At 35.9% G+C, this 22,054-nt stretch overlaps 1 long non-coding RNA gene across 1 annotated transcript in view; it reads right to left on the bottom strand.

The window, feature by feature from the left end:
- Nucleotides 1-666: 666 nt before the first annotated feature.
- LOC126946609 (uncharacterized) overlaps nt 667-22,054 on the bottom strand; it is a 500,082-nt gene continuing 478,694 nt past the window's right edge. The window contains exons 3-4 of the long non-coding RNA XR_007722722.1: nt 4,226-4,279; nt 667-1,445 (exon numbers count right to left, since the gene is read on the bottom strand). This is a non-coding gene — a long non-coding RNA (uncharacterized LOC126946609). The remainder of the gene's footprint in view (nt 1,446-4,225; nt 4,280-22,054) is intronic.

The following is a 22,054-nucleotide window of genomic DNA, read 5'->3' as shown; positions in this document are numbered from 1 at the left end:
TTTTATAAGCTAGTTTACAAAGTGGAAATATTTGTGAATTCATAAATCTTATATATTGAGAATTTGCTATGTTAATAAATATATTGACATCAATTAATAAATAAACATATGAAAGTAGAGATATCGCCAGGCTCAGTGGCTCATGCCTGTAATCCCAGCACTTTGAGAGGGGGAGGCGGGCAGATCACTTGAGGTCAGGAGTTCGAAACAAGCCTGGCCAACATAGCGATACCCGATCTCTATCAAAAATCCCCCACCAAAAAAATTAGCTGGGTGTGATCTCAGCTACTCAGGAGGCTGAGGCAAAAGGATTGCTTGAACGGAGGAGGTGGAGTTTGCAGTGAACTGAATGTCACCACTGCACTCTAGCCTGGGCAACAGAATAAGAGTCTGTCTAAAAAAAAAAAAAAAAAAGTGGATACATCATGTATCCACTAAAATGTTTTAAGAGAAGAAGACGTTTTCAAAATTGTTTAAATGTAATGGACATGTACAAATCGAAAACACAGCAAAATAATCAAAGTAGAGAGCAATGGCAGAAAAACAACTTAAAATAAAAAAATAGAAATTGTGTTTTAATAATATACATTAAAGTTCCTGAGTCATTCTAGAGAGCAAAGAATTTATGAATATAACTGATAGAAATATTCATTTGTATCAATGTACTTTTGGAAAGTTTACCTATAAACATTTATTCATCCAATCATGTGTTCATTTATTCAGTAACTTTTCAATAAGTGCCTTTGATGTGCCAGTCACCAACTGTTCTGAATACATCAGAGAACAAGACAAATAATGCAATTGTCCTACATTTGCAGAGAAACAGCTAATAAATAAATAAACAAAGAAAATAATAACAGACTATGATAGATGATAATAAAAAGGAATTACAAAATGTACTTATTAGGTAGTTATAACCACTTAAGTCACTCTAAAACTTAGTGGCTTAGAACAACTAGAAATTATTGAACACACAATACTAGGGTTTGGCAATTTGTCCTGGGCTCTGTGAGACAGTTCTGCGTATCTGGGCCAGGCTCAATGGAGTTTGGCCATATCTCATTCGTGCTTCTGCAGACAGCTGCGACATTGGTTTAGGGTTGGCAGGTCCAAAACAAGTCAGCTGTGATGGCTCATCTGCATTCTACATGGTTGTACATCCTCCAGCAGGCTACCTGGGACTTACTCATTTGGTGATGGTGCTGAAATCTCAAAAAAGAGGATGAAAGCTTGTAATGCCTCTTGAGGCCCAGACTTGAAACCCAGTAGACTCCAGCTACTGATGGCAGAAGCTCCTAAGAATTGAGGTCATTTTTGCAGTTAACACAGTAGGATAGAACACCCAGGACTAAGTTGATAATTGTAATGTTTGGAGTTTGGTTATAAACTTCTTATAAGCAAAGAAATCAGGAGAGGATGATGTTCTAGGAGTCTCTAGAGGAGAGCTAGAAATAAAATAATTGAAACTAATGAAGTGAAACAGATACAAAGAGTACAGATAAGGAGCTCAAAATTAATGGTAACTTTTACAGGCTATAAAGGAGAAAAGAATATGAAGTACAAAATGTTGGAAAATTGTCCCAGAGTTTGCTAAAATTACCAACAAATAAAAACTCATTGGTCCTTCTGGTCTTTTATTTTTTCACCAAATCACCTGTATTAAAACTGTGAATTAGTTATGTTCTTGTATTTTGCACTGTTTATCAAAAAATAAAGCTATATAATTACTCAAGGGAGAGGAGAATGTTCAAGAGTATCCAGGAGGAAAAAAAAATGTCAGTAGGAAAGAAAAAGCTTGTTTGATTTGATTGATTGCATCTGAATTTAACTGAAGAATGTAGAAATTTAAAAATATTAGACTACTCCAAAAGTTGCAATCTGTTACTTCCTTTCACATCTATTGTATATGTGTATGTATATATGTATATGTATGTATATTTTTCTATACATATATATGCATATAGGCATATCACATGTATATGTATATGTGTTATATACATATAAAACCTTGCACTGTGTTCCTGGAAAAGCCACAGACACTCAATGCCAGGCTGTGAAAGCAGCCGAAATGGGGGCTGCACCCTGCAAAGCCATAAGAGCAGAGCTGCCCAAGGCTGTGGGAGCCCACTTCTTGCATTTCTTCCATTTGAAACAGGTGTATTTCAAACGGAAATGGCCAATTTCTTCCATTTGAAACGTGTGTATTTACCTAAAGCCTGTAACCCCATTGTACCTAGGAAGTAACTAAAGTTCTTTTGATTTTACAGGCTCATAGGCTGTAAAGTTATGCAATGTTTTACGTTGGCTACATCTTTCTAAATTTCTCACTGACGTATTGCCATGTCTACATAGGCCCAAACTTTAACTGACCCAGAAACTCAACAGAAATGCCAAAGACAATCATGTAAAAGTTTTCTTAATGTTAACCTACCTTCTAAAAGATATTTTTTTCAAAATAGCAGAATCTAAAGGTAAATAATTACTTACAAGGCAGGGACTTGCCTTGTCTCTAGTGAGACTTTGGACTTCTGAGTTAATACTGAAATGAGTTAAGACTTTAAGGGACTGTTGGTTGGAAGGGCATGATTGTGTTTTGAAATGTGAGGACATGAGATTTGGGAGGGGCCAGGGGCAGCATGATATGGTTTTGCTGTGTCCCCACCCAAATCTCATCTTGAATTGTAGTACCCATAATCCCCATGTATCATGGGAGGGACCTAGTGGCAGGTAATTGAATCATGGGGTGGTTACCCTCATGTGGTTCTCGTGATAGTGAGTGAGTTCTCACGAGATTTGATGGTTTTATAAGAGGCTTTTCCTTATAAACTTCTCTCTCTTCTGCCACCATGTGAAGGACATGTTTGCTTCCCCTTCCACCGTGATTGTAAGTTTCCTGAGGCCTCCCCAGCCATGTGGAACTGTGAGTCAATTAAACTTCTTTCCTTTATAAATTACTCAGTCTTGGATATTTCTTCACAGCAGTGTGAGAACGTACTAATAAATATGCGTATGTATATATGCACATGTATGTATATAATATCTATTTCTATACACATATATGCATAACACATGTATATGTATATGTGTTTATATCCCTTTAATTGAATACAATTCATTTTGGGAAATGTGCAATTACTTTTTTCTAGCCTTCAACTGGTCGACTTTATTCCACTTTCTGTTGTGATTTGTTGTTGGTGGTGTGACCTATTGCAGACTGCTTTCAGAAGTTTGATCACTGGTATTACTCAAGCATTATGACTGAGCCCAGAATGATGTGTTCTGTGGTGTTAGACATCCAATATTATGATAAATAGCTCTGTGCTCTAAAAGAGAAAGAAACATTTCAATCCAATATAAATGAAGAGACCCTGGCCTTGCCTGATTTTCTAGACAAACAGAGTTTGCTTTCTAGCTCTGATGAAAGGGCAGATTTTGAAATGGAATTAAGAAGCTCACATACACACCTGAGTCAGACTCATACCCATGCGTCAGTGATTTAACCATAATGGAGTTCCTGTTGTTTATATTGCCTGTTCACATACAAGGTAAACTCAGTTTATTCTAAACACTCTGTGTCAGAAAGAATGAAACAAATGTATAGAACTGAACTCTATGGCCCAAAATAGTTCCTCCTCTCTTCTAAAAGATAAAAATGTAGATTACTTGTTTCATGTATAGTTCATCTCCTGTCACAACTGAAACGAAGGAAAAGTAACTTCATTTCTCTGACAATTTATATCTATAATATTATGCTCAAATAGTCAAAGCTTCTCATTTAAGCATCATATGAATTTTTATGATGATACTCATGAAGTTATTATTTGAATAAACAAATAATTGAATAATTTAGCACTTCCTGATGTGTTATGATATATTTGTTTATTATATGCTCCATGAACAAAATAAAGTTTCCATCATTAGAAAAACCTGAGAATTTCTGTATAGTACACATCGGCATAATAAAAGTTTTAAGAAATTCCTTATTAAAGAAATCTGATAACTATTGTATGTTAGAATGTTTACATGCTTTTTGAACATAGAGCTTTATTATTTCCATAAAATATCATTGTGATTGATTGTATTACTTGGTGGTCTGCAGAAAACAACTGGAAAATTCTGAGTTCTATTTTTTTTTTCTTTTCTTGAACCAAACACTAGCTATCCAGGAAAAGGCCAAGTCGCAAAAGAATTACTGGAAATGTGTGTGTGCCTCCACGCCATTTACTTGAGCAGAAGTACCTGTCAGATCCACAAAGTCCTTAATAGTCCTAGAATAAAACTACAGAAAACCATGATTATGGGGGCAAAGAGTACAATGCAAAGAGAGCATCTGGGGATCATGGAAATACAGAGAGAGGCAAGATGCTGTTTTAAAAGCCTGAAAAAATAACACTATAAAGACGCAGTGCCACTTAATGGCCCAGAGGCAGGATCTTTCGATCATGTTGCAAAATCTGCAAGACATGTCTCTGACACCCCCAAGATTTGTGACCTCTGCCAAGTTATTTAACTTCCTGGAGCCTCATTTTCCAGATCTGCAAAATGGGGTGAATCTGATACCCAATTCAAACGATTGCTGTGAGGATTAAATTATGACAATAACATCTGACCTATAAGAAGAACTCAATAAATATTAGCTATTATTTAGAAGAAAGAAATAAATAACTTTTTTGTTTCACTTAGGGTAGATTTTGGTATCTGCGTTTATTTTGTTTGAGACTTATTGACAAGGAAAGCTAGAAGGGAGCTTAAGAGCATCTGGTTAATTCCCATTATTTTATATATAAATAAATTGAGACCCAGAGTGACTGGGCTGGAGGCATTTAGGTCTGATACATTTAACTTCCCACTCATGGGATTATAGTAATTTAAATGACTCAGAAGAAATTATCATGCATAAAATTAACATTTTCCTTTTGAGCACATATTGACTTTCTTTTTTAGTTCCCAAATATCCTAAATATTTCTCAAATATAGTTCTGAAATCAGACATTTCATTTTTTTTCCTGCACTTATTGGTAATGCTTTAAGCATTTTGCCAATTAGCTTGGAGAGACTCTTTCTATTATCATTGCAGAAGAGTTTTCATTGGGAATGGATGCTAGTTATTTCAGCTAATCTAGACTGGGTATCTGGATCTGTCATCTGTGTTCTATAATACCTCTTCTCTAATTCTTGTTCTTTAACTTTCTCTGTCAAATCCTAGGACACTGCTCCCGTTTGTCTCCTATTGCAGTGATGCAATTTTCTGTGGTACCAAGTTACTATTCTGCATCCCCAGTCTCATTTTAAATTCAGTTCTCAGGTTTTCTTTACTTTGTACATATTTCTGACAACAGCTTATTTATAACAACTTGGCTTCATAAATACATGAATCTTTTCTCTTTAACATTCTGAGAACAAATGTTTCTAGTTTTCTCCCTTTTTCTTCTGCAGCTCTTTTGTTAACTTTTCTTCTGTTTTTATTACTAATTTTATTGCTTTGAGTCAGAGAAAATGTCCTTCACATATCCTAGATCTTGTAATTTTTTGAGACCTCATACATAGTTGATGTATGTTCATGTTTTAATAAATTTTCAAATTATTTTTATGGTGCATGCAGAAAGCACTATTCAACCATTACATGATTATTATTGGCTACCTCATTATAAAGTTTAGTAGATTTACTTTTTTTAAACATTTTTGAAAGATTGAGATTTACAAGTTTAAAACTACCATGATTATAAATGTGTCCCATATTTTTATTTTTTCTTATATATTTTTCTTAACTGTCATATAACTATGCAGTCTACTTTTTAATTGAAGTAAATAGCCACTCTTGCTTTTGCATAATATATTTATTTAAAGCTTACACTTTGTGATATTCATACTGAAACCACTTTCTTATCTTACCATTTTCTCATCCTTTAAAGGTAAAATTTGAGGGTCAGATGTGTCCTTTTTAAGCAATGCATAGTGACATTTGTCTGATGAAGTGAGGTCACATAGTACTGAGGAGTCTGTCATTGGCTGGTGGCTCACTTTCACCTTTACACCCACAAGTTCTCACTGACACCCACTCATTACTTTAAATGATTCTCTTTTGCAAACTAGACCTTCTGAATATCATTTCTTGGCAAGTTGCATAGGAGTCTAGCCAATTAATGAGTAAGAAAAATTTCCTTTCCATCAAGTCTTAAGATAATAGGTTTATGAAATCTGTTCTATCTAAAAATTAGCTTTTAAGAAAGGTGTTGATACAAATATAATGAATTAATATATCAAATTTCTTATTAAATGTGCTAGATACTGCTGAATATACTGAAAAAAATATGAAACACCTTTGTGAAAATTTATCCTTGTGACCTCATACAAATCCTTTGTGTCATCTGAGGCTTACTTACTGCATCTGTACAATGAAACATTGGCCTATCTTAGCCATAACGTCCCCTGCCCTACTAAGAGGTTTTGCAACTCTATAAACTCTAAATATAAGGCAGATCCAGAACTCAATTAGGACACAAGTATTTGGGGGAAGATGCATAAACTTTCAGAAACATGCTTTAGAATTTAGTATGGCTTACCAATAAAATAAGTGATAAATGGTTTGAATAAATGATGATACGCTGTTAAACTCTGTATTACAGTGTACTTTATTGGATTTTTTAATGATGCAAAAATTCCAATGTGATGAGCCAATAACTCAAGACTTTTTCCAGATGAAATATGTATTTTCATGTTCTAATCAGTTGCTTATGCATTTATCCATTCATGGTTATTTACTTAAGTAAAACTGCAAGGTAGATGCTCTGTGGTGATATAAAAATGGAAACATGAGTCCCTGGAGACATTTGTTTGATAACTGTCACTAACATTTGGTTTCTCTGATGCCAAAGAAAAGAATTTTGATTTTGGCCCTAAACAAGAGATATTTCATTAGCCACCAGTTTTACAGGGCACTGTAGGTGTTAGGTCAAAAATATGATATATGTATTTAATATAATATAGTTCTTTTTATCTTCAAGAGAAATGTATAACGTTCAGCATAACTAATAAAGAAGTACTTTTGTTGTTGTCGTGGTCGTGGTTGTTGTTGTTCTTTTGGCATAATATCTTGAGGAACATGTGTTCCATGGGAAAGTTTTGGGGATGTGATGTGCTTGGTGGGTCTGTAAGGTGGAGTTGAGGTGACCACTCCATCTGGCCAAATGCTGAAGAGCTTTTTTTTTATTTAAAAAAACAAACCAACAATATCATGAAATGGTTGTTTAAGCTAAATGGAAATGACTTTTGAATGACATCTTCTTTCAATGATTTGTACCATAGTGTCCTGTGACTATGAACTAAGAGTTCAGTGAAAACATAGAGTTAGACTTGTGGTAAACTTATGTAAAATTTCTTCTCTGAGTGGGTCACTAATTATTTTATAGGAAAGCAGATTAATATCACATTTTTCTTGCTGTGTGTACAAAACAGGCTAGAATAAGTGCAAAAATGCCTCCTGTACCCTTTCACACTGGCCCTCAAAATAATTCTGAATAACATAATACAAAGACAGAAGTTATTTTTTAAATATTTTAGATTCTAGGGTAATGCTGAATTAACTTTGTCCTTTCAATGTTTCCGTCCACTATGCCAATCCGTAGATATGATTTTGGCCCACAAACTCCGTACAGTTCTGCTTTGCAGCTGCAAAGTAGATGAGGGGCCAGGAGGGGGAGTAGAAGTTAAAATATTGCAGACAGAGCTACCCTAAAATTCATGATGAAATGATTAATGCTGATAACAGATGGAGAAGTAAACAGGGCCAACGAGAAAACACCACCAACTGCTACCTAAGGACAAAGAATGAGGACTTCCAAAATGACAAACAGAACAGTGATTGAAAAAAAATCACATGTGCAATTGTTAAAAAGGGGAAACTGTAGTAGGAGACAAACCATTTCTCAAATATAAATGCAAATGGTGGTTGTATATGTTTCAGCCAGACAATAGTGCTTCAATGTATCACTGTCATGAAAGAACAATGAGGCTTAGGCTAAGTTTGTGTGCTGATTTTCCATGAAATCCACAAAAACAGGCTATAGTTTTCAAGTAAATAGCTCTCCTATGGTAAAATGTTAATACTCTTCTTGCATACCTTTTCTTTTTTTTCTCTCAGGAAGCACAAGATAGATCCAGGTAGCCTTGCTGATGAGTGTCAGATATTTTAAGCTTACTTTATTATTTTTTATTTCTGCAAAGAGTAAGGCATGAGGGAATAGTGCTCTACATGATGATATCTGCTCCATTCTGGACAAAAGTGCCTTTAAATCCCGCAAGCCTGGTCTCAAAATACTCTCCTATGTAAAATACCAAGGGAAAAAGAAAACCCTAGGGACAAATAAAGGATGAACCAGATGATGACATTTTTTCTTTTGATATTTTTTCCCTTTCTAAGGTTACATATGCTTGTGTTCACTGTCCATTACAAATATGCTTTGTCCTTTAACTAAATGAGTCAGAATGCCACCTGGGTGTGCCACTTCCTCACAATTATGCTGTAAATATGTTGATTTATGCAAAAAATTATGCATCTTATATTATGCAAATGTGGCTATAAACTTAATGTAGACCATTCTTCAGAAAGAAATTTTAAACATTCCTTGTATAAGTTATCATACAGTTATCAAACTTTTTTGTTTCTCCACAAATGTATGTAAACATTGAAACTCTTAACCAGTCTGGTACATACTCAATGCTATTGACTTTGTTTCTTGTTATTCCTCTTTCCACCTCAGGCAGCAGACAGGAAAAGAAAAAAAAAATACAAAAGGAATCCATGGAGATAAGAATTGTATTGTTATTATAATGTTAACATTTATATAATATTTTAGAATGGTGGCTTTTATGGCAAGTTTTATGCATCATCAGTTAATCAATCCTATTAGAGGAAACAGTACAAAGGGTAACATATTCAGGAATCTCAATTGCTGCTCTCCACCTTTTCCCTCGACGTTTCCTCACACTGTCTGAGATCATTGTTGCTGTATGGATAATACAGCCCATGATTAGAAAAAAAACTATTCATCTTGACTACAAAGTAGTATAGGGTTAGTTTCCAAAAACTTGAAAAATATGAAAAAAAGAAGCATACATTTTTGCCAATTCTCCCTCTTACTGAATTTTTTGCTTACCTAAAGCATAAGTTTCCTCATTTGCATAAGAGGGATATGAATGTTTTGAAAATTCAGCAGGTGAAACATTTCAGCATATTTAGTTTGGGCCCTGGCACAGAGTAACTTTTGTAGCTGCTATTTGACTTAATGTCTAGAGAAAAATTCAGTATCACTGCCCAAAATGGTTATTTCTTAAAATGTCTTTGTTTTGTTATAAAAGTGGTAAAATCTTGTGACAGAAAAATTGGTAAGTGGAGAATATTACAAAAATAGCTCCCAGTTATATTTTCCATAACACATATAATTTTGGGGTACTTTTTCTAGTTGTTTTCTTTTTTAATCTCATGGTGTTTCATTTTGTCTTGGTAATCATTCTGTACACACAATTTGGCATACTCCATTTTTGTACTGTTTTTCATATTCTTTCATAACCATGAAATTTTAATACCCACAGAAAACTTTATGTAAGAAAAATGTATTTAATTATTTTAAATTGCCTTATTTACAAAATTTAAGAAATTTTTTTTAAAGCAAAATACACTTGCAACAATTATCCTTAGGCAGCTATTAAATAAGTTTATTGATTACACTATGTATGGGTGATATTAATTCACATCCTTGCCACATAACTTTTTTTTTGTTTATCATCTTTTCAGCATGAAGGGATTACTAAAGTACCTAGCATTCAAAATATGCTATATTTGAATTACTTCTCAGCTAGAGTAAATGCAGTATACTAAAAAGTTAGCACAAAGCCCGGATACACTAACAAATGCGTTGTATGTGGAAATGATAGATTTTTTTCTAGAAGTAAATTACTCATCTCCCTGGATCGCTCTGAAAATATTAGCCAAGCAAAAATAGTTGCTGAGAACACAGTAAATTTTACAGTACATTTTTTCCCCTGGCAAAATATTTTGAGAAATTTGTTAGTCAAAGAAATTTTTATTTCTCCTCCCATTCTTATTAAACATTATTCATAGAAAAAATTTCATTATCTAAGTTCCATGGACCACACTGGAGTTTCATGGATGGACATTGGGAGTTTCATATGTTGCTTAAAATTGTGCACCAAATCTAGAATTTTCGAACCTTTCTAAATTGGTCTTGGGAGAGGGGCTTTACTTTTTTCATAGCATCTAGTGCTGGACATAATGATGTCAACGTTTCCTTCTAACTATAAAGAAATGTGTTTTTGATGGTCTGCTGATATGATGGTCTGAATGTCTCCCAAAACTCATGTGTTAAAACCGAATCCCTGTTGTGATGGTATTACGAGGTGGGGGCCTTTTGGGAAGTGATTAAGTCATGAGGGCTTATGAATGTATTCATGCCTTATAAAAGGATTTGAGGGAACTAGCAAAGATCATTTTTACCCTCTGCCTTGTCATATAGAGGACACAGCAAGAAGGCCCTCATCAGACAGCAAATGCCTGTGCCTTGATCTTGTACTTCCCATCCTTCAGAACTGTGAGAAGTACATTTCTGTTCTTTATAAATTACCCAGTCTGTGTATTCTGTTACAGAAGCACAAATGGACTAAGAAATTGGTGCTGAGAAGTGGGGTGTTGCTATAACAAATACCTAAAAATGTGGAAGCAGCTTTGAACGGGGTAATGGGTAGAGGCTGAAGCAATTTTGAAGGTCATGTTTGAAAACGTCTAGAATGCCATGGAGCATTAAGGGTAACTCTGGTGAGGCTTAGAAGAAAAGGATAGATATAGAGGAAGCCTCAGTCTTAGAGATTATCTAAGTGGTTGCGAACAGAATGTTTGTAGAAGTATGGACAGTAAAGGCCATTTGAATGAGGTCTTAGGTGGAAATGAGGACTGTTACTGGAAACTGAAGGAAAGGCCATCCTTGTTTCAAAGTGGGAAAGATCATGGCTGAATTATGTTTGTGTCATAGTACTCTGTGGAAGGCAGAATTTAAGAGCAATGAACTAGGATATATAGCTGAAGAAATCTCTAAGCGAAGTGTTTAGGATATTAAATGGTGTCTCTTAAACTACTTATAGTAAAATACAAGAAGAAAGAAATGAGTGAAAGACTGACTTAATAATCAAAGAGGAAGCAGAACATAAAAGATCTTGGAAATTCTCAGCTTGACTATGTGAAGAATAAAAAAGCATATTTAGGAGAGAAAACTAAGGATGTAGCCAACAGTCCCTTTGATAAGAAGATTAGTATGGATCGAAGGAAGCCAGATGCTATTCATCAAGACTGTGGGAGAATGACCCTGAAGGCATTTTGGAGATCTTCCAGGCTGCCTTGCCATCACAGGCCCAGAGTCAGAACACTGAGGGCAGAATGGTTTCAAGGAAAAGACCCAGGTCACTACAGAGTTCCAGGGTGCCTGTGGGACTGCAGGGCTCACTGCCCGGGCTGCTTCAAGTCTCTGCTGCCTGCATTCTGGTGTAGCACTCTTTGGCTGCTCCAGATGTGACTCAGGTGGGCTCAGGTGCAGCTTGGGCCACCACTGCAGAGGGCACAAGTTGTAAAGCTTGCTGGTGTCCACCTGATACTAAATCTGCTGGCACACAGAGTGAACAAGCATTGGATGTACTTTTAGTGTCATCCAAATCTAATTTAAATGAGAGTCTGGAGAGAAGACTTTTGAGTGAATGCTAGAATTAGTTAAGAACTTTGGGTTGTTGATATGAAATAAAAATATATTTTCCATGTGGGAAAGACATAAATGTTGGGGCCAGGGCAGAATGCTATGGTATGAGTGTCCCCCTAAATTTATGTGTTGAAACTTCATTTCCTTTGTAATTGTGTTAAGAGGTGGGGCCTTTTGGGGAATGATTAAGTCAGGAGGGCTCCACCCTCATGAATGGATTAGTACCTCATAAAAGGGCTCAAGGGGACTAGCCTCGGTCCTTTCTGCCCTTTTGTCTTCTACCATGTGAGGACACAGCTAGAAGGCCCTCAGCAGACACCAAATGCTAATGCCTTGATCTTGGACTTCTCTGCCTCCAGAACTGTAAGAAATAAATCTCTGTACTCTATAAGTTACTCAGTCTATGGTATTCTCTTGCAGCAGCACAATTGGAATAAGACACCTGGCTCACCCTGTGTTTGGAAATACGTGCTCCCATGTGGAGACCAGTCCTAGCTCTCCCACTTCCCTCTAAAATAGCTAAACATTGACAGGGCTGCAGAGAAATAATATGAATGTGGAAATTGCAGGTGGTGGGAGATCCTTAACATTTTGAAGACATAAATTAGACAGGCTTGACATGGGGTGCTAGAAACAAACAAACAAGCACACAAAATATAAATCAAATTCTTTCCCCAGTGGCAGAACACCCAGGCCACAAGTTGTTCCATTTTTCCTTCCCCAGACTAAAAATAATAGTCCTATTTGGAGGGGCTCACAGCTTTTAAAAAGATAATGTGCCCAGTTATTCTAACATTCTATTTTCTTCTTTATAACCAGTAAAAAGGCTTATAGCATTCTATCATCCAGAAATTGGGACCAAATCAATAAATTGTAAACACTTCACAATTCTTTTCCCTTATTCTTTTTCACAAATAATATCTGCACAAATAAGTAAAATCTTACTAATGCTTTTCTTCATTTTCCATTTTATACTTTTACAATGTTTAAATTTCTATGATAGTCACTGAAAAATGTTTTCTAAAAGTCAGAGAATCTGCACTACATTTCTAGAATATAAAATCAGATCTGGAGATTACCAATTTTTGTTTCAGTGCCTAAATTTTTCAAAACTGTATAAAAGGGAACCAACATATGCATGCTAGTGATGTACCAGAAAGTGAGCTAAGAGGATTACCTAGATTTTTTCATGTGATCCTCACAGCAACTTGAAGTTGCTATTTTCAACTTATTTTATTTATGAGGAAGCATGCCCTAGGATATTAGGTAACTTGTCAGAAATCCCAAAGCTGGTATACAGATGTACTAGTCCATTTGGGTTGCTGTAATAAAAATATTATCGACTGGGAGGTTTGAACGACACACATTTATTTATCAGAGTTCTGGAGGTTGGGAAATCCAAGGTCAAAGCACTGGCAGATTTGGTGTCTTGTTAGGGCCCATTCCTTGCAAATGACACCTTGCTGCATCCACACATGATGGAAAAGGGAAAGAGAGCTTTCTAGGATTTTTTAAAATTAAGGGCACTAATCCCATTTAGGAAGGCTCTACACTCATGTGCTAATCATTTCCCAAATGCCCCACTTCCTAATACCATCACATTGGGGGTTAGGATTTCAACACATAAATTTTGAGAGGACACAAACATCCTGTCAATAACAATGGCAAAAATGAGAGTTACATCAAGGGTTTTCCTATTTTATCATCATTCTAAATCTTACTTTTTTCTTACAGGGACTAGAGATTCTTTCATAATCACATGTCAGAAAATGAGTATGACAGTATGCGTCATTGGAATAAAACTGGCAGAGAATAGCATGATTATGCTGTGGTTTCTATTTGAGACTGGAAAGGTATCACTGAGAATAAGCCATTTTGATCAATACAATATTGGGGGATGGTGTGAAGAGCAGAAGCAATTGACTTGAAGGTCTATAATGCAATGAATTTGCCACCTAATTAAGGAGGCTTCAGCTATGCAAATTATTAATTTAAGAGAATCACATCATTAATATTTGAGCCATATTTATTCATTAGGCAAAATGGATCTACTTAGATACAATATTTATTGTTACTTCAAATGTAGATGTAGCAATGCTTTCATTTACCTCAAACTTATCTCCACACTGACAATTCATTCAATATTAATGATTCTCCCACAAATTTGCTTATGGGTGCTTTCAGCTGTGGGGGGTCAACTGAGACACAAAGCTTTAGTGAACACTGGTATGCCATTTCCTCCATTACAGTGAACAAATGAGGAGCTTTGTCCAAGACAGTTTACTAAATGTGCTCGGTAGTGAGCTCTGCATTGTAATACACTGAGCATGTGGCTACTTTTGGTTTAGAAAAGAGCCCTATCTGAGTTGGTGGCTAACCTCAGTAGCTTTCACAGTGGTGCTGTGATATCACAAGGGCTCAGGATAGCCTGGCAAGACATTTGCTTTCGCCAGTGCTAAATTAAGGGCTCCTGTTCTTATTTTTATTGAGTGTTAGGGAAATAAAAAGATACATATCTTATTTTCTTCTTTCCTTTCTCCATTCCGTCTCCCCTCCTTCACTTCCTTTTTCCCCACAATCTAAACCTAAACCTATTCTCAAGCTTGCTCTGTCTCTCCTTCCTTCTTTCCTTCCTTCCCTCCCTTCCTTCCTTCCTTCCTTCCTTCCTTTCTTTCTTTCTTTCTTTCTTTCTTTCTTTCTTTCTTTCTTTCTTTCTTTCTTTCTTTCTTTCTTTCTTTCTTTCTTTCTTTCCTTTTTCTTTCTTCCTTCCTTCCTTCCTTCCTTCCTTCCTTCTTTCTTTCTTTCTTTCTTTCTTTCTTTCTTTCTTTCTTTCTTTCTTTCTTTCTTTTTCTTTCTTTCTTTCTTTCTTTCTTTCTTTCTTTCTTTCTTTCTTTCTTTCTTTCTTTCTTTCTTTCTTTCTTTCTTTCTTTCTTTCTTTCTTTCTTTCTTTCTTTCTTTCTTTCTTTCTTTCTTTCTTTCTTTCTTTCTTTCTTTCTTTCTTTCTTTCTTTCTTTCTTTCTTTCTTCCTTCCTTCCTTCCTTCCTTCCTTCCTTCCTTCCTTCCTTCCTTCCTTCCTTCCTTCCTTCCTTCCTTCTTTCCTTTCCTTTCCTTTCCTTTCCTTTCCTTTCCTTTCCTTTCCTTTCCTTTCCTTTCCTTTCTTTTCTTTCTTCTCCTTTACAGAAATATGTTTTATATCAGAAGTAAGTGTGAAAAGAACATTGTCTGGTCCAAGGACTGGTACCCTTTAACTATAAAGTGTCAGCAAATAGTTCACTTTTTGTGGGCCATGTGATCTCTGTCACAATGACTCAACTGTGCTCTTGTGACATAAACAGAGCCATAGACAATACTTGTAGGTATTAGTGTGGCTGTGTCCTAATAAAATTGTATTTATGGGTGCTGAAATTTGAATTTCATGCGAATTTTTTTTACCAATAAATATCATCCTTTTGAATTTTTTCTAACAACTAAAAAATGTAAAAAGTAAAAATCTTAACTCACAGACTTTACAGAAAGAGGCATCAGTGTAGGTCTCTGGTCAGAGGCCAGTTCAGCTCTGATGTCTGCCTGGTTCCATATGCTAAAATTTGGCATTTAATGTTTCTCTCAAAGACGTGACCTCTGTCTAAAAGATCACTTTCACAATTTCGATTCCATGCTCAAAATCCCCAGACTTATCTTTTCTTCTCTGTCTCTGCATACCCTTTGACCCTAACACTAAACTCAAGTGATTTATCTTTCATGAAATCTCTCCTTATCTTTCTTCTTTCCTTTAGCTTTTCAGCTGAGGCTGTCATAACAAAATAACACAGACAGGATACTTTAAAGATCAGAAAAGTATTTTTCACAGTTCTGGAGGCTGGAAATCCACGATCAAGTAGTCAGCAGGTTTGGTTTCTCCAGAGGCCTCTCTCCTTGGCTTGCAGATGGCTGCCTTCTTGCTGTGTCCTCACACGGCTTTTCCTCTTTCTGCATGCATGCCTAGAGTCTCTCTTATTCTAAAGACCCTACCCTTATGACCTCGTTTATTATCTTCTTAAAGGGCCCATCTCAAAAAACAGTCATATTGGGGGTTAGGACTTCAGCGTCCTAATTTGGGGGAAAGGAATTCAGTCCATGACACCCTCAATTAGATGCATGAAACTTAAGGAGAGCAAAAAACTCAGCAATCAAGACAGATAATATTTTAATACAATATTTAAAAAATAAAAATCAATGCAAAAAATCAATGAGAAAAAAATCAAAATTTTAAATAAAGCCAGGATCAATATTATTGATTTTTCTTTTTGTCTCAGACTTTAATATGGCTCAGCATGACACTGACTTCTTCCTCTTTGCTACTTCAGCCTATCCTTCATTTTGGTCCCGTTTTCACTTATGATATGTAGCATCCCCTTCCTTGATTATGAATTTTTGAAATCGGGGATTCTAACTATAATTGCTTCCTCAATTTTTAGCACACTATCTAGCATATAGTAAGTACACAGTAATCATGTACTTTTAAAATGTGTACCCTCTGATGTGGCATAAGGGTCTAATGTAGCCACTTAAATATTTGGAATACTTTTAAAAATCAGAAATGTGTAAAGAAGTACACTACAATGAACTTTCCCATGATGTTTATGATGAAAACATTTTGTGTAAGGCAAGTATTTCTGGTAAGTGAAGAAATTGGAAGAGGATGCAAGCAATGTAAATGATAATATGATGGTACCTATGAGATAAGAGGAAGAACAAAATCTTTTTGAAAAATATACTATGCAGCAAAGTCATACATGAGGCTTGTCATATGGGATACTTCCTTTAAACTTCACATCTTTAGTTTAAATTTATAGGTGAGAAAACAAAGGAGTTAAGAAGTTAAGTAATTTATAGCCCATAGCCAAGTGCAGATTAGAGAGGATTAAATCATTTTGAATCCCATAAGACTCACTTCCTAAGATTCTATTTTGGTACACATTAAGGAATAGACATTATTCTTCTCTCAAGGGATTTACATTAACATAAAAGAATAACAAAGAGTAATGCAAATCCTTAGTGGCTTGAGGATTCTGGCACAAAATTGTCTCTGAAATTAACCATACTGCTCTTTCAAATTTCTCCTGCCAGACAGTGAGCTGCTGGAGCATAAGTGCTGTCCTACTAAACTGTATTCACCATGATACCACAGATTATAATGAATGCATTTTGACTTTTTCATTACAGTCACACCTGGTTTGCAGCAAACAGGGAGTTCATCAAGCCTGGAGAAAGGGACGTTTCCCAGATCAGCACAGTGTACCCACACGTTGGAGGTACTCAGCCACAAGACCTCATGAAGTACATCCCAACTATGCTTCTGGTTCCCGTGAGGAATTTACAGCCCCATCCTCCAAAAATCTGGCACTATTACTATGATTCTACCTTGATGTCTATTCACCAGAGGACCTGTTCTTGGTCTTTTGTTACCCTGCATTTATGGGTTCACAGTTTTTTTTATTTCCAGCCTCGTAAACTTTTCACCACCACTACCATTCAGAAGTCTGAATGTAATTGCTCTTTGCTTCCTGTCCTACAGCAAAAGTCTTCTTTGTTTTGACAGAAAATTGTTGACATGGGTTAGCATGTGTTAACACGCCCAATGCTTGCTTCTAAGACTAAATTCTTAGAATTACTGTTTACCTTTGCCCACATGGGTGGGAAGATGAGATGGCGGGGGTGTCTAGAAATATGAGGGCACCTGCTGTTATAACTTTGATAATTGTGTTTGTCAGGTAGTCATCACCTCCTTATGGGGGTGGTATATTTCAATTCTCAACATGTTCAAGAGAATGAGAAGCTTCCCCATGTGCCCTTTAGTGGCAGCAGCAGAACCTGAAAAGAAACTGGGAAAAAATCATATTCATGATGTGTATAAATATTGAGAAAGTGGCAACTGAACAAATAAGGTAACCTTTGAAATCCTAACTTCCTTTCTGCCTATAAGGATAGAGGCAGCTGGAATAGAAAGGTAAAGGACACTGGCCTTAAATCCAGCAAATGTGGGACAAATCTCAGCTAGGCTGCTCAACTGCCTATGTAGCCATTAGCATGTTACTCCATGTTTCTTCATTAGTATGTGGAGGATAATAACAAGCTCGTTTTAGGATTGTTGAGAGGATATCAAAGGAGGTGCTAATGAAGCTTAAGCTGCAATGCCTCTCACTTGCAAAGGTCCTTAACTAATTTTATACTAAAATTGTGTACCTTTTAAAAATGTAAACATTTTAGGTTCGAAAAAAATCTGAATCCATGATTGTTTGAATCTTTCTCTTTTTAAAACACATTTAATATCAGATACTAGCAAGAGGAAGACAACAATTTATGGCAAGAAATGGCATACTTATATTTTTAACCAACTCTAAAATAACATAAAAGCATATGAGGTATTTAGGTAGGAAGACATTTATTTAGAAACCTAACAGCATAATAGAAATTATAGTGATTTATTCCATTTACCTTATTGTGTTAATCTATATATACAACATTTTCTATACAGTTCTTGTTATAACTTGTTTGCATTTTGGATTTCAGCATGATCAGGTGAATGTAAAACTTGAAATTAAATCTGGAGCACAAGAGGAAGTGTTGGCGTTCTATAGCAGCAAGGACACTTACCTCATTTTAACAATGAATTAGTAATATGTCTAATATTTAGTAATCACTTACCATGTGATGGGGTTGTTCTTAGGACTTGAACAATATTAACTCACTTAATTTCCAGAAGTAATTTGAGAGGTAGATTCTATCACTGTTTTCATTTTACAGGTGAAAAACAGGGATACAGAGTAGTGAAGCCACTCCTCTATTCTCACAGAGCTCAGCTATTATATAGAGGAGACAGGACAGAAAGCCAAGATGTCTTACTGTACAGGCGATAGCCTCCGCCATCATGACAGACTGCCCTCTGTAACTAAGGAGAAGGCACATTATAAGAATAAACATGAGGGCTGGGCACAGTAGCTCACACCTGTAATCTTAGCATTTTGGGAAGCTGAGGCGGGAGGATCACTTGGGATGCAGAGCTTGAAGCTGCAGTGAGCTACGATTTCACCATAAGGTGCATGAAAGAATGGGACCTTGTCTAAAAAAATAAAATTTTTACAAATAGTAAAGATGAGAAGCATCCAGAGATTTGGAGTTGGGAAGGGGATAATACTTCCATGTTATGACATTGATTTTGTAAGTTAAAGATAATGCAAAGTCAATAGTTGAGTACATTGGGGCAAAAAGAAAATATGAAGTAGTCATCTTGGATTAAAACAATGAATTTACTAATAAAACATTGGGATTTTGGGGGAGTTTTAGTTTAACATTTCAGGCTATACATGTAAAAAGATATCAGCACCATTTTAGGATTTTTCTTCAACAACCTTTAGCTCCTTTCTTACTTTTTATCCTAGGTAGATGTATTAGTCTGTTTTCACACTGCTAATAAAGACATACCTGAGACCAGATAATTATAAAGGAAAGAGGTTTAATTTAGTCACAGGTACACATGGCTTGGGAGGCCTCACAATCATGGCAGAAGGCAAGAAGGAGCAAGTCACGCATTACGTGGCTGCAGCAAAGAGAGAATGAGAACCAAGCAAAAGGGGTTTCCCCTTATAAAACCATCAAATCTTGTGAGACTTATTCACTGCCATGAGAACAGTGTGAGGGAAGCCACCCTCACGATTCAATTATTTCCCACCAGATCCCTCCCACGACAGATGGGAATTATGGGAGCTACAATTCAAGATGAGATTTGGCTGGGGACACAGCCAAAACATATCAATAGACATTTGGATTTCATTAATGATTGGTTGTTTTCTCATGAGTGTGTCAAAGTAGAAACAAAAGAAAAGGTGTTAAAAGTATTTGCAATGAACTGGTTATAGTTCTGGGCCATGCATTCTATAGTTCTGTGTTAGTAAAGAGGACATAACATGTGCAGACATGATAAAGTGAGTAATAGTTCCAATGAGGATAAAGAGTTAATGGAATAAGAGACTAGAGTAAGCAAGCTGGAAAGACCAGAGTTAGTGATCTAAAATTAGAGTTTTAGCTTTCAAGGCTTTGAAAGAAGCAATGTTATTGTTGATGACAATGTCTAAGTTTGAACCATTATTGTGAGTGACTTAAGTAGGAGTAAAGAAAAAGTATGGCTCTTGAGGAAGTCAAGGAATTGAAATGCTAGCACTGCTGTGGTTATAAAAAATGGTGGAAGGACCAGTAATGGAGAGCAAATTAGCGAGCTAGTTTGTAATGCCATCAAAAGATTAAAGGGAAATAATCAGAAAATGGTAACTAATAGCAGATTAGCTGTCAGAATGACTAAAGTGTCAAAAAGCATAAAGTTTTCAAGGAAGAATGTAAAACAGTGATTTAGAATAGGGACTGGCAAACTATGAACTGTGAGCTAAATCCTTCTCACACTTTTTTTTTTTTTTTTGCAATAAAGTCTTATTGGAACACAGCTAATCCCATTCATTTATGTATTGTCTATTGCTGTTTTGGAGCTACAATGGCAAAGTCAGATAGCTGCAAATATTTTCTATATGTATCATTACAGAAAACATCACAGACCTCTGATCAAAAAGTAGTATCAGGACACTTACTGCATGTTTAAAGTCCAAGATACCTGGAGGGGGAAAACACTATTTATTTGAGAGAACTGCAGGGAAAGCATTGTCCACAGAGTCCCTCCAAGTTTTTCTTCTAATGAAGTGGTATAGAGTTCAGAGTATAGAGTGGTAATTTTATCACTTAGAGTTTTCTCTGTATAACGAACTCTAAAGATAGTTACTGACACAAGTTCAGCCATCTGCCAGTATCTTCATGACCCAATATGTTTTCTGGCATTCTTCTCTGCCATCCTTGGCAGGTTGGTTTGGGGCACTTAAGCTTTTCATTGCATGATCTCAATATTATAATAAAACAACATTGAATCCAGGAAGCTGGAGTTGGGTATGGGTTGGCTAGAAAGTGACCTTTTCCAAGTAGTTCTTCCTTTATGTGAGTTAAGTCAATTTCTCAAGTCTTTTAGAAGACATCATGAACTAAATCAATGTCAAGAATTGCATCAATGTCAAGAATTGCAGTTGATGCAATTCTACTCTACACCTGCTACAAATAATGCAGGGAAATCAAGTACCTGGCAAAGATGAAGGTGACTATCATGACTGACTTAGTCTACTAATGATTCATTTGCTTCCCTAAACAAAATGGGAAGTTAACAGCAAGGGAAAGATGGAAATGAAAATAGAATAGGGACCTTTAGGTATGCTGCAACCTTTAGAAGAGTTTATTGTTCTCTTACACTCTGAATTTCAGAGAGCACACCGGAGAGGTTGAGTAAAATGGAAAAGAATGAGAGAGGTAGTCAGATCATTGAATATATAAAGCCTTATAGGGCTAAATAACCTGGATGATGGTTGGTGACCTGGGTGGCTTAGATTAGTGGTACTGATTAACATAATGGGGGTGTGAAGTGTGATGGAATTGGTCCTGTTAGACTCTCAGTTGATGGCAGACAATTCATGTGATAGCCTAAAGCAGGGCTACTCAAAGTGTGGGCTAGTTTGTTACCCATTAAAATGAGATAAGTACAGGAAGCCAGGGTTAACATTTAGCATCTTATATCACAACTTTACACTGCCAAATATTTTTATTGTATTTTCCAAAAGTATTGATCTACAATAGACTAATAGGAGCAACAACAAAATAATAAGTAACAACAACAAAAAAAGTTTATTTACTATAGGAGTTTGAGAAGACTAGCTTACTTAAACTAGGAGAGTCTGGGTTGTACTATCAAAATTTTCTTTTTGGGGTCATGAATATATTTTAGAATTAGATAAAGGTGGTGGCTGCATAATTTAATTAATTTATTTAATCTTATTCTATAATTTGTTCCTTCATGTATAACCAAAGATTTCTGTCTGGAAATTTGTGGGATTTTAAAACAATTTTTTCTAGTCAAAAAATTTTGCATAAGTCTGCTTTTATTTCTCTTTATTTTATTAAATTTGCCAAAGTAGATGTATTAGTTTACTATGGCTATCATAACAAAGTACCAAAGACTGGGTGGTTTAAACATCAGAAATTTATTTTCTCAGAAATTGAGAGGCTAGAAGTCTGAGATCAAGAAGTTAATAGAGCTGATAATTCTGAGCCCTCTCTCTTTGGCTTGAGGAGGCCATTTTCTCCCCGTGTCTTCCCATGGCTGTCCCTCTGTGTGCTCCTGTGTCCTTGTTTTCTCTGTTTATAAGGACAGCAGCCACACTGGAATAAGA

The sequence above is a fragment of the Macaca thibetana genome, chromosome 2, assembly GCF_024542745.1.
Source record: "Macaca thibetana thibetana isolate TM-01 chromosome 2, ASM2454274v1, whole genome shotgun sequence".
Classification (NCBI taxonomy): Eukaryota; Metazoa; Chordata; class Mammalia; order Primates; family Cercopithecidae; genus Macaca; species Macaca thibetana.
Note: the sequence above shows the minus strand (reverse complement) of the source record. Positions and strands in the feature narration are given on the sequence as shown.